The sequence below is a fragment of the Apostichopus japonicus genome, chromosome 9 (assembly GCF_037975245.1).
Source record: "Apostichopus japonicus isolate 1M-3 chromosome 9, ASM3797524v1, whole genome shotgun sequence".
Classification (NCBI taxonomy): Eukaryota; Metazoa; Echinodermata; class Holothuroidea; order Aspidochirotida; family Stichopodidae; genus Apostichopus; species Apostichopus japonicus.
In genome coordinates this window covers 5,124,184-5,137,590 of record NC_092569.1, presented here as the reverse complement: position 1 = coordinate 5,137,590, position 13,407 = coordinate 5,124,184, and the positions used below count along the sequence as shown (strand labels likewise).

The following is a 13,407-nucleotide window of genomic DNA, read 5'->3' as shown; positions in this document are numbered from 1 at the left end:
CATGTAATCCCAAGCAGAGTTCACATTGTCCAGGGTATGACAATTTCTATATTTTCCAGTGTTCACATTTAAACGCAATATTCACTTTTCCCACTAAAGACATTTGAAAATGTGAACTGTTGCACAAGTGTTCACATTTTGATACATTGACTGCTGTACATATATTCACATTTTAGCAATCATGTATGATTTCAACAGTGTTCACACACTTGAAGCTGTTTTATTTTTTTATTTTTTTTAACTTTATTGACTTATGCAAGTTATGCATATTTGTAATAGCAGTACACTGTAAAAACTTAGCAAGTTTAAAAAACTGGTAGTTTTAAGACAACTTTGCCATTATCAATAATTTACTTCTGGTTTCATATATATGATTAATCTTCTCTTCTCAGGGAGAGGAGATCTAAATAAATATTTAAGTTAAATTGTATTGTCTTTTAAAATTAGTTTGACAGTGTTTCATACATGGCTGGTTAAACCAATGCTTGATTGAATCAATGAATCTTTCAAAATTCTGATTTAACTAAAACCCAATATATTCAGGATAACAATGTTTTTAATATATTTTACCTAACCCATTTCATCAATATGCAAATGATTGAACTGGCACAGCATGCTGGATTTTTTCACTTAGTGAATTGAGCAATGAGCAATTCAAAAAATGAGCAACTCATTAATGATTCTATTCCAGTTTCAACATTTTAACACCCAGAATTTTTCATACTGATATTACATCATGAAATATTGACTATATTCAAGATAAGTAGCTGCAAAGTTCTGGGATTTTCAGTATCGCATAACTTCGAAATATCTATAAAAAGCTACTCAAGAAAGCTAATTTCTGTAAATATGGTGTAAAATTGAAGAGACCTTGCCTATCCTATCCAACTCATTGAATTATAAAGCTGTAAATATTTTTTTTTTTTCATGTTGCCATCAATATAGCATTTTGTGTCAATTGTATCCTCTGAACATTGTTTATACCACATTAAAACACACTTGAAAATAACATTTGAACAACCTGAACTTAAACCCTATATGGGAAACCATTATTCCAAGTCAACAGTTCAAATCAAATCCCTCCAACAAAAAAAAGAAATAACCATAAAAAAAATATATATATATAAAAAATTAATAAAAAATTTAACTTCCGACATGGCAAAAATCAAATGTTATGAGAACTTTACATGTCGGTCAAATGCAAACAAAACCCAACTATGTCTCTTATTGAAAAATCGCAGATCTATTTAAAAAAATTACTTGGTTTATCCACGGAGCTATAAACGAATAGCTCCGTGGTATATCAAAGCAATAAAAAAAGAACCTGCTCTCTTCTTGACAGAAATTATAGAAAACAAACTTCTCCTTCAAAACTATTCTTCCCATGAAAACTAATTAACATGCATGATCCATAGCCCCCTTGACAGGACAGTTGCACTTAAAATTTTTCCCACAGTCTGGTTTCTAACAGCTGTCTGGAATTATGATGCAACTGTCCCACAATGCAAATCTTCTTGCTTTGTCATCATATATATATATAAAGAAAGAGAGAGAATAGAATAGAATCGTAAATATGAAAAAAGAGTGTACATGTAGACCTAGCACACTTGCCTAATCTTTCATGTTCTGGCTCTCACGGCCTTACTGGGCAGAACTTAATTACAAAAAGCCTCTACAAACTATCCTGCAGTTAGCTTTCAAAGAAACACGAGCACCCTTCGCCATATGCACTACCTTAATTAGATGAGACACCCTGTATGGACTTTGAGCAGGGACACGTTTCTCACACAGTCCCTGGTTTTATAATCACCCTGGGACAAGCTCCCAGGCTCACCACCTTGCTTTGTCATGTAAATGAACCTCATGCCAGGCACACGCCAAGTTTCGCTTGACTGCCATGACTGAAAAAACTACTTTGTGTATACAGGCTAGAGCCACGCTTACCATCTGCCAACAAATTTCTTTCAGCTTGTTTGTTCATGGGGAAAAGGATTCCGAGACCGACACGCAAAGCCGCCATTTATAGTGAGTTTTGAAAGAAACGGCAGTGTGTTATATATGAATAGATCTGAAGACTGTATAGTTGCTGAAACAATTCGAATTTTTTTTTTCTCTTTTTCTTTTCTTTTTTTTCTGAAGGAAAAAAATTCTGTTAGTGTAAGTTTTTCCCATATGGTGTGAAATTGACAGCCATAGGTTAAGCATATTAAAACATCTTCAAAAAGGTGTACTACTAAGAAATAATTCAGATCAAGGTGATAAAGGGATCCAACTTTAGTCATGGTAGGGAAGACAACTGTGAATTAGTTGTAGTCACTTTGAAAGAAGTTGAGATAGATAAAAGGTGGGAAACTAAACATCTGCAAACCCTCCCACATAGCGAGAGACCTTGTCACTATAACACCTCCAAGTTTACCTGAAGACTCCCACATCAACTAAATTGACCAATTTGTACTCAATAAATGTGGAAAGGGGTTTGAAGTATATACAGGCAATGATTTAACTTTAAAATTTTGTGCGGCAGTTCTTCAGTTTGACTCTTGTTTGTACTCAGTGGTTCTTGCGTATCTTTCCACTCGTATAGCAATTAGACAATTTTGAGTAGCATTTTGCTAAATTCAATCAATCTCTCCAGAGGCACCACAGTGCACCACAACCACGTGTCCCCCGGGGGACTTCCCATAGGGTGCAGCCACAAACCGGCGCAAACAACTATATTTACAAGTTACCTCCCAAGTCCCCATTTATACACCTGGGTGAAGAGAGGCAATGGAGATATAAAAGCGCCTTGCCCAAGGACACAACGTAATGATCTGGCCAGGGCTCGAACCTGTAATCCTTAGATCACAAGTCCACTGCCTTAACCACTTGACCACAACGCCCTCACTTTCCCTGTTTGTACACACACACATGGAGAAACTAAATTCTGGATACAAAGTTTAGTTGACTGTCTACTAACTGTACAACGATTTGAGTCCATTCGAGACGACGCTTTTTATGTACTGATTACCAGCATGAAGCATGAGGGACATAATCCCAAGTTTTGAGACTTAACTTCTTCATCACTTCAGGTTGCGGTTAATTAGCCAAGATAACGAAACCACATCGCTAAAGTATTCAAGTGTTCAGAGTATGACATAAATCAACAGCGCCCAAAATTTCGGCACTGAATTAACAATTAACTAAGTCAATCTTAGACTAGGAGTTGCCAAAATGATTAATCCAACCTTGACTTAATACATTTCTTAGTTAGTTATTGTAGGGCCTGAGGGATGTGAGTAAATATTGCTATGGTTTGGGCAGAATGATAGTACAAAAGTACAAAAGTTTTTTTTTTTTCTTGTTACCTTTCTTCTTCCGTTTCCTTCTGTTTGGTTTTTTCAAAATGGTCAACTGACTTTATAAACAAAGTTTCTTTTTCTATCATATTGTCCAACATTCATTTTTACTTACTAATATTGTAATCTTGTTTAACAATTACCTATAGATAGATTTGACATTTGTAAAACAAGTGAGACAAAAAATTTGAATTGATTTATTCGTAAACTAGAACGATTGATGCAACAATCCTTTTCGTTACTGTATGCTTCAATTCTAGACGACAATGACTGTTTTCATATTTAATATCACAGAAGCTTATAACCTTTGCAGGTGGATACTGAGACTCCCCTTGAATCCACCCACCGAGGTTACTGTCATCACCAATCAATTACGGATATATAAGTGTTTTGTCCAGGTTATACAGTTAGAGAATTATTATGATACATGTTATAATGTACAAACATAGACATGAGATATGAGAAATGAGATATGAGACATGAGACAGGACTGAGATAAACTATTGATCATGGGAACGACGACGACCTACGACGATGTCAGAGCAGCTGCTAATTTCAGTACAATCAGAGTCAGAAAGATTGACAAGATGTACATAAATGTAAAACTATTAGAGTTACTACGGTTAACCTCAGTCAAAATGTATGATTTGGTTTTTTTTTTGGCTTTCTTCCAAATTGTGCCACTGGCTGGTTATGAGCCTCAAGGGTTTCTATTAGTTTCAGTATGATTCATATATATGTATGGAAAGTAGGTTAGGCTTGGTATGAAGTGTGACTGGTAATTATTTAAATAAATCATTGTGGACTATTTATCCTTTTTGTTCATCAAAATTTACTCAAATCGCTGCCAAAGCTCAACAAATTACTTTAAAAATAGTGATGTTAATGCTGACCATTGGATCTTGCACAGGTTGATAATTAAGTACAGTATGTATGCTACAAACCTTACATAACGCAGATCTTGCCTATAAGAAAATCCGTCCCAGATACCCCACTTTTTCCGTAAAAAGTAATGAGCCATTGGTCGGGTAGGGTACCCCAGTTTTTACAGAAAAAGTGGGGCATCTAGGGCAGATTTTCGTATAGGCAAGATCTGCATAATGAGTGTCTTAATCAAGCACAGTTGATTAAAGGGTGTGAAGACTCGCGCAAAAAGAAACGTCTAATGCCGGTAATCTGACCTAGTTTCGAATGAGGTGTAACAGGAGTGTTAGATCCCAGAAAATAAAAGTTGAAAGTTGAAGGTTTACAGTCTTGTATGAGGCTAATGCCTCCTCACATGACTTTACAACTTAACCCCTGGTCATTGGTAACTTGTCACACCCACACACCAAAGTGTGCACAATTCAATCAATCTCTCCTGGGGCACCACAGTGCACCACAACCACGTGTCCCCCGGGGGACTTCCCATAGGGTGCAGCCACAAACCGGCGCACGCAACTATATTTACAAGTTACCTCGCAGGTCCCCATTTATACACCTGGGTGAAGAGAGGCAATGGAGATAAAGCGCCTTGCCCAAGGACACAACTCAATGATCTGGCCAGGGCTCGAACCTATAACCCTTAGATCACAAGTCCACTGCCTTAACCACTTGACCACAACGCCCTCAAAATACACACACACAGCTTGCTAACGTCGGTAATTAGACACTAGTGTACAGTCAGTACATACAGCTGCGGTCAATACCCAAAGCACAGTGTACAAACGATAAAGCGATGGACATCTCAGGTCCAGCTAAAGATAACAAGATATCACATTTCATTACTGTCTGCATTTTGCAGCAACACGAAAAAACTTCCATTTGCAAGCAACGGAAAAGTTAACTTTTTTAGATGGCCGCGGTTTGGGGCGAGTCTTCAATGCCTTTAATGAGTGTCTTAATCAAGCACAGTTGATTAAAGGTTTGTATTTTGTCCTTTCTTTGGGATACCGATAGTCATCAATACGTGGCTAGAAACTTTGCCATTCTATTACCATGTTATTATGTTTTAGCTCATTTTGCTTACCTGGTACCTATTAGCAAATATAGAATATATTGTTTGTCTATGTTGATTATGACAATGTTTGACCTTGTTTAAATATACTTTTTGTTTATTGTCAAAGTGCACAAGCCTCATTCAATGAAACCAAAAGGTTTGAACTCTTCAATTGTTTAAATATGAAGCCCAAATTATCTCTGAAAGGAGCAGCTGTCACATTATGTAAACAAGAGTAATCCTTCATAAAAGCAAATGAAGAAGAAAGACCTTACACTCTGGTTGAATGAATCACGTGTTGGATGTTGATGAGGACTGTATACGGTCTTTTGATCAACAGGCTTTGTAAAAAAACAAAGTAAACTAACATCAAAGTCGAAACAGAAAGAGGCTCGATGCGGCAACCAACAAACATCAAGTTCTCTGTTCTCATTACTGTCCATGTTAACGAACTGTTAAATATCTTTTTTTATTGTTAGCTGAATTTGATCATTTTTCAACGACTTTTTGTTTCAAAAACTATATTATTATTGTAGGTTATTAGCTGGGCTAGTCAGTGTTTCATTTCCAACAGTGAGGTCAAATTTAGAAGGAAGTTTTTGAATCATTTCCATTTTTTGCTTTTCTTGTGTGATTATTATTCTACTATGTAATAGGTGTACTTTGCGACCCTTCACAATACCATATCGTTATTACCTTGTTTTACTGTATGGTAATATTGTAATATTGTTGTTCTGGTTATATTGTTGTCGTTTTTTAATCACTCATATCAGCTATATGTCCTGTTTGGCCATTTCAAGAAAGGACCCTAAATTAGAGACCAAACCCCACTTCTCCTTCCAAGTTTTTTTTACGGAAGTTGTCTCATAAGCTACTAGTTTGTTGACATAACACATGCACTCATCAATCCCTGCAGTTTGAATTTAAGTCATCCTTAGACCACCTAGATATCATTTCTTTTTACAAACAAAATTTTTGCCAGTTCCTCTTGGAGAAGAAACCAAGTGTTACTCATCAAACTAAAGGAACCCTCTTGATGTTTTGCATTTAACGTCAAGCTTTAATAAGTTTAATTAACTGATTAAAAAGCAGTCAATGATTTTATTCGATTCTAGTAATTTAGTCTATTCAACTGTTATTTTCCAATTATGAGACTAAAGGATAACGTTTAGGCAAGAAATAATGTTGATGTGTTGTTTACTGTTAAAACATAATGTTCATCAGTCCACGTTGGACTTTTGATGCCACTTTTAACTTTGGGAAATGACACTATAATCAACATCTCAGGCTCATCAAATTAAATGACTGGACTACTAAGTCTACTACACTGAACATTAGTTAAGTTCCTCTGATGCAACACAAAACTTGATAGAAATGAAACAAAAGCTTTAAAAGCCTCAAATAACATATTTTAAAATATTTACAAGGGACAAAAGGAATCCCAATGCCATCCATGAGAACTATGTTGTTAACATAAAGAATCACCGAGTAATGTCTGAGGTATTACAATAAATAAAAACAACTGATTAACATAAATATTTAAGCCTGCACCACTATAAAGGACCTGTTGTCATCATTACTTTAGCCTTAAAGTAGCATTCTAGAGGTCACGCATATTTCAAAAAGGTGAATATCTTGCAAACTGGAATAGCTATAGAAACATTATTATCAATCATTTTGTTTTTGTTTTTTTAGAACTGTGACATACTAAGACAAACATCTGCCTATTGTCATTATTTACAGAAACAAGTATCAACTTCTTTTCCATTCTTGCCATATATTTGATTACTATCAGGAAAAAAAACTTTCTTAACGACCACAACAATGACAATCCCAGTTGTATGATCATTAATCACTTCCCTATTAGCTTTCATATAGTACAGAAAAAGCTAGAAGGGTATCTGAGTTTGATCGGTAAGGTAACGATCTCTTGAAGTATCAAGCGCTCCCTGCGGTAAAATTTGCTGAGCGAATGAACTTACACTGAGGATTTTGATGTCAGACTCTCATATAAATGAATTTAATAGAAGTTTCTAGTACAATTGAAAGAAACTGTCAACAATTGAGGTGGGGAAATCTTGTAAAAAGTAGACTACATTTTTCTTTGTTTCCATTTTTTTTTTAAGAAGAAATAACCCCCCCCCCCCTCCGCTTCCCATTTTGGAATATTTGAATAGTAAACATTGAAGAAAGACTGGTTTCCTTTTCAAAAGATCCAGGGACAGCTTTGCTAGCTTTTAAGGTTATTTCCAAGAATCTAGTCTGGCTCTTTTGGTTGTAAAAAAAAAGTAGGTCTTGCAATGCCTGGGTTTGCACAGTGTAACCGTGCCAATCGATTTATTTATGCCACGATATCTCCCAAACTACAAAACGCTACAAAGCAAACAATTGCTTAGTAACACAAGTGGCCACCTGTTCCATCGAATAGGGTTCATTTATTAAAAGTTCCATGAACTTCAGTACTCCAAAGTTTAATATTCCACCCTTCTTAATTATTCACTTTACAAGATTGAAGGGGTATATCTCATTTGTAAAGGATAGTCACACATAGAAAGTCACACAGACTTTTTTCCCTTCTGTTACTGTTACTTGTCATTTAGCCTCTGAAGAAGATCCTGCTAGGATCGAAACGTCAGGCTAACTAACTTAAACACATTCTCTTGTAAAGGCTCTGTAGTGGAAAAGCAGTTTGCTAACAGTTTCATTTTATTTTGATATAGCTTTTTAACTTGATATGTGAGTCCCTTGCCACATTTGAATATAAGATATGTAATGAAACACTACTGTACTTCACACAACATCATTGTTGACTTTCAAGTGAGCGACAATGTTCATGCAGCAATGTCTGCAGTTCATCCACAATTTAACCTTTGGGTGACCATGTTTATGTCTTTTAACAAATATTCACCTCAAGTGACCTTTGACCTTCACAGCTCCAAGTTCTTGTACACACTGATGTGGATCTACTTTACTAGGTACTGAGTTCATCCAAACTTGCATAATTTGAATATCTATTCAAGTTTTTCATCAAAAGTTTTTCAGCACTTGACCTCTACGGACCTGAAAACACCTTTTACCTTCATAGAAAATGACAAGGATCTTGTAAACATTAACATGGACCTATCAAACACACTACATAACAGTTCATCCCAGCTTTCATCTTGGAATTGTACGAATTTACTAGGTTTCTCTAGACTTGGAATTTTACCGACCTTAAATGGCCTTTGATCTCTGCAAATACCAACAAGATTCTTGTACTATTAAGGTGGATGGACAATATCAAAGCAAGAAGTTCATTCAAGCTGTACCTTTCGAGGTTTCATGTTTACAAGGCTTTCAAACTTTGACCACTGCTGACCCTTCATTTCTACCACAACAATATAAACTAAAAAACATAACAAAACAAAACAAAACAACAATAAGGATCTTGACCTCACAATGTTGTATCCAAATACAAAAAGTACAAAGCTCATCATAGTCTTACTATTGGGGTTCTCTTTTAACATGGGTGACAGACATTTGACCTGAAATGATCTTTGACCTCTACAGAAAACAATAGATTGAACTCACTATTCGGTGGATCCAAGTATCCTATAATATTATGTACGATGTTAACTTATCACAGGCTCCTTAAAGGTATGCTGTATTGGCCCCAAATATGCTAGATATTCAAACAGATATAGATAGGGAGTGTAATTAGCTCAGTGGTTAACGCCGGTGCCTTTCAATCATAAGGTCCCGAGTTTGAGTCACTCCAAGTTTAATGTATGTCGTCCAGTTAATACAAAGTTGTTGACAATTCACAATCATGGACATTAAAATATGAATCTAAGAGACTGACTTCAGTCAGCTTGCGGCTTTGATAAGCCAACCAAGGCTTCTTCGCGAGTTCCTGCTTGCAGGAGGATCAAAAATACATACAATACATACATCCATACGGTTACCTATAGTAAAAATTCTAAAACTGTATTTATTACAACTTTCGAGGAGATTTTCACTGGGACATTCAATCATCTTGTGTGTTCCTTAACACTGTCCAGCAAAGTACTTTTTGAAAACTATAGCATGCTATAATTTGGAACCTATATTGACTACTGTACCTATAAGATATTAAGTGTTTACAAGCCAGGATTTTCACACATACACCATAGGACGATGACTTCAAAGATATGTTTTTTTCTTCATGCCATTTTGTGGTGTATCAGTTCTGAATAACAATGTTGTTATTAGCAGCAAAACAATTCTTGAATCAATTACTTTGATACATAGAAAGTCATCCTTCTATGATTGGCAAGGTATTGAAACCAGCTTACTTACCACACAAACGAGACGATTCTGTCTCTCACAAATATGTGAGCATAAAACATGTATCCTCTGTTGAATATTATTATTAATCACAACAACATATATAATAAAGTTGAATAACTTTGTGCAATTTTGTTTTATTAAATAGTGATTAAATGATAGTAGACCTGAGCAATATAACTCATATGTTGCAGGTTCTATCTTGCCTAGCATACTTTGCAAATACCCATTATATGTAAATTCTTTGGCAAAAGTTGGTCATTTTGTGACTTTTTTGGGTCATTATATGAGCTAAGCACCAGTTGACTGTACTATATTTTGCACAAGCTAAAAAGCCCCTTCAGTCTGTTTCCTTCTAGACAGAAAAATGTTTATATAAGTTATGGATACTTTAATTTAAATTGATTGTGTGAATCTGTTTTGAAGTACCGACATAGTTGTATAGTTAATAATTACAGATTAGTATATACCAACTAGCTACTTTAATATTATATTTTACATCCAATGAAACATTAAAATCGTTTTATTATAATTCATTTATTAACCAAAGTCCATTGCAACTTTGTCTTTTTGCTAACTCGAGGGTGTCTTTCCTGAAAGTGAAAACAGAATAGAATAGAAAGGCCGCAGTCGCTATAAAGCCATTCGTTTTGTATTTAGACTTGTCAGGTTTTGGAAACCCTTCAAAGTTTTATAGCCAACCACCAAAACACAGAAGGCAAGTGAGCCTAGCTGTTAAACAGTCCTACCACAGGCATCCATTTATTTGTCCATTAAACTTTTAATTAAAAAGCTTACAATGTCTTCAATCGTCGGTGACAAATTTCTTTTTATGAAATCATTCTTCAAAGAAATAAAAAAATTGAGCTAATGCTGCCCAGTACAGAAGAATGCATTTCAAAAGATTTGTTCATCCTTGAAAGACAAGATAATTTTGAACCATTAATCTGAAAATCAGACGACCAGCTGACTCATTCCCTATGACAATCAATTTTTATGCTTGAAAAACAACGAATTAGTTTTCCTTTCTTTCATTCTCTTTTCTTTTTTTTTTTACTTTGTTCTATTTTTCAATCCCGCAAAGTTTTGTTCAATAACTTGAAACGATGCAATCGATAACCTTTACAATAACGACCACAGAGGTACGGCAGCTGAAATTATTAATACGAGATAAATCAATTGTAAGTACGGTCTATCTCGCTAGAGACAATTGTTAGATTGATGTATTTGTAGGACAAAAAAAAAATGAAAAAGAGTAGAAAAAAAAACTGACTTTTTCTGGTTTTGATTTTTTACCTTTTCAGTAACTGAACTCTCCTTTGTATGCAATCGTTCAGTTAGTTATTCACAAGGTATTGACGATAAGCGTTCCTTTGAATTGAGATAAAAGTCTGATACCAGACAGGTGCTTCATGGGTACAAAAGTTTTGTTGGTAAAACGCCTCTGGCTATTATACAGGACAAGTGATCTAATAAAAGACGACAAACTCAATGCACAATAAAAGAAAGAACTTAAATTATAAAATTATAAAATTATAAAATAAAGAGGTGGGGGGGGTTAGTTGGGGGGGGGTTAAATCATAGCAATGTCAAATACTTGTAAGAAAAGAGACTCATTTTGTACCAATTTTTGCAAATACTGTCAGGTATTCAGAGATTTGTGCAATATAAAATAGTGTTTTTCTAGGAAAGTGAAATTAAACCAGCTGGGAGCATGCATTATGTGGATTCATTTACATATACGGCACAAGGATGAACTCAGTTTGTTTTAATATTTTTAATAATTTTTCAGTCTGTCTGTCTGTTATGAAGAGATGTGAAGAATCCAGCTCAAATGTTGGAAGAGTAGTAGTTAAATTTAAAAAAGTCACAACTTTAACAACTATTTGTACAGCACAAGACACGACAGTTACCATTATTAGTTACCACGACAGTTACCACCTAGAACAGCCAAACCAAGAGTGCCATACAGAAGTACTAGATGCCAATATTAAACCTACCCACAGCATGGCAATCATCAGCTTTTTTAGCCCAAGTTTTTTAAGGATCATTCTTTTTTTCTGGTTGTCCCTCGGTTGTTCGAGCAGCAAATCTGGTTGTCCCAAAAAATGAAGGAAATGACAAAGAATGACCAATATGTGTGGGTTTGGTGAATAGACCCAGTAAAACCAGTAAAACTCCATTTCGGTTGGATGATAGGCTTATCGCTATCTTTTTTTATTTCATTATCTCCAAAGTGATGGAGTCATCATACGGTGTTGTACGTTTGGGGTGTTTAGTCACAATGCATATCTGAAGTTGATGCTAACAACTAGTCGTCCACTGGAAGACCTTTAAAGCTGATTTTTGGTGGTCCAAACAGAGATTTGATTGCCTCCGATGACCGTTAAAAAATTGTCCCAGTTGTTTGGTACTCGGGAATGAACTATTACATAATGTGCCATCAATGAAAGCTCATCATAACTCTGTTTCATTTTAAAAAGCAACCCATTTTGTGACCCTTTTCAACCTTTGCTTCAGGCAAAAAAGTTACCATAAACAGAACTTGTTACATGCAATTAACTACGTACTATGAAAAGCGATTGCAAAAACATTTATAGCTGACAGGCTTTCATATGATGAGAGCGTATCCTAACAAACACACAGGGAATGAACTGAAAACAAAGCTCTACCAATGGAAGACTATCATGACTTCATTTCATTTAAAAATTAAGAATAATTTGTGACCCTTGTTAACTTTCCACTAGATTGTGAAAACTTACTTATCGATCTTTGCCACAGCTAGGCAATCAAAACCAAGCACATCACCATTACAAATAGCTACCCACTCAATTACACCATTGTCATTGTTGACTAATTGACAACAAAAAAAACATAAATATGGTGCTCATAAATCTTTCAAGCTTCGATGCTATATAGTACAGTACAACTGCTCCTCGGAAATATAAAATATCATAGCGTTTTATTATTTCTTAGAAATACTCTAGTTTCAACTTCACGGTGTATTTAGTTCCACTTTCCTGTTATCTCTCAGACCAGCAAGAAAACTTCTGCCGATATGAATGGAATCTGCATTCTGAGTGGCACTCAGCTTACGGATTGGAGAACCAACAAACTCCTAACCTATTAGATAGGGAACTGTACATTAATAGTCAACTAGTGACATGATCAAATTTCGCTTTCAGTCTTCATAACTTTACTAATTCTAGTCAACAAGATGGTAAGATATATCTCTCTACTCCAGAAAAGGGGGAATATTTGCTCTCTGTTTCAGAATCAAGGGTGCATTGCCACAGTTCTTTTGATGTAAACCAGGAAATCAATCGATTGGAAGGTAGGACTCACTTTGTTAACGCTTAAAAAAATATTTGCACTACAGACCTGTTTAATAGTTGACCAATTCTGTCGCAGGAAGAAAATTGATTGATAGCTGCTCTTGTTAATTCTGGGCTTGACACAAACCGATGGCTTTTAATGATGGCTTTTTTGCCCGTCAGTGCCCTTAATTTAGTTCCAAAAAATGCCCCTGTGGCCGCCCCTCAAAAATGACTCTATCGGTGGCACAAGAAAGCAAATGCCTCCTTGCTTTGTGACGTCGGTCTCCTTCCTAATTGTTAAATCACAATGTGGATATGTTCCATCGCAAGTTCCTATCAGCTCTCGTCTTTGAGCTTGTAATAAGTCAGAAAAACAACCTAAAATTTAACTATTCATTGTTCTTTTAGCAGATTTAAAGTCTCGATACGTGTTTGCTGATAGAAGTTCAGAAAACAAACTTCCGAAGGA

General features: G+C 35.4%; 2 long non-coding RNA genes across 5 annotated transcripts in view; one reads left to right on the top strand and one right to left on the bottom strand.

Annotated features, from left to right (window-relative positions):
- LOC139974586 (uncharacterized) overlaps positions 1–13,407 on the top strand; it is an 88,581-nt gene that overhangs the window by 63,749 nt on the left and 11,425 nt on the right. Inside the window, exon 1 of one of the 2 annotated variants that reach the window (XR_011795515.1) lies at positions 12,354–12,955. The exons of the other annotated variant lie outside the window; for it this stretch is intronic. This is a non-coding gene — a long non-coding RNA (uncharacterized lncRNA). Of the gene's footprint in view, positions 1–12,353; positions 12,956–13,407 lie in introns of those variants that run through there. 2 annotated transcript variants of the gene reach the window in all.
- The window catches only part of LOC139974580 (uncharacterized), a 56,676-nt gene that overhangs the window by 33,860 nt on the left and 9,409 nt on the right, over positions 1–13,407 (bottom strand). The window lies entirely within an intron of this gene.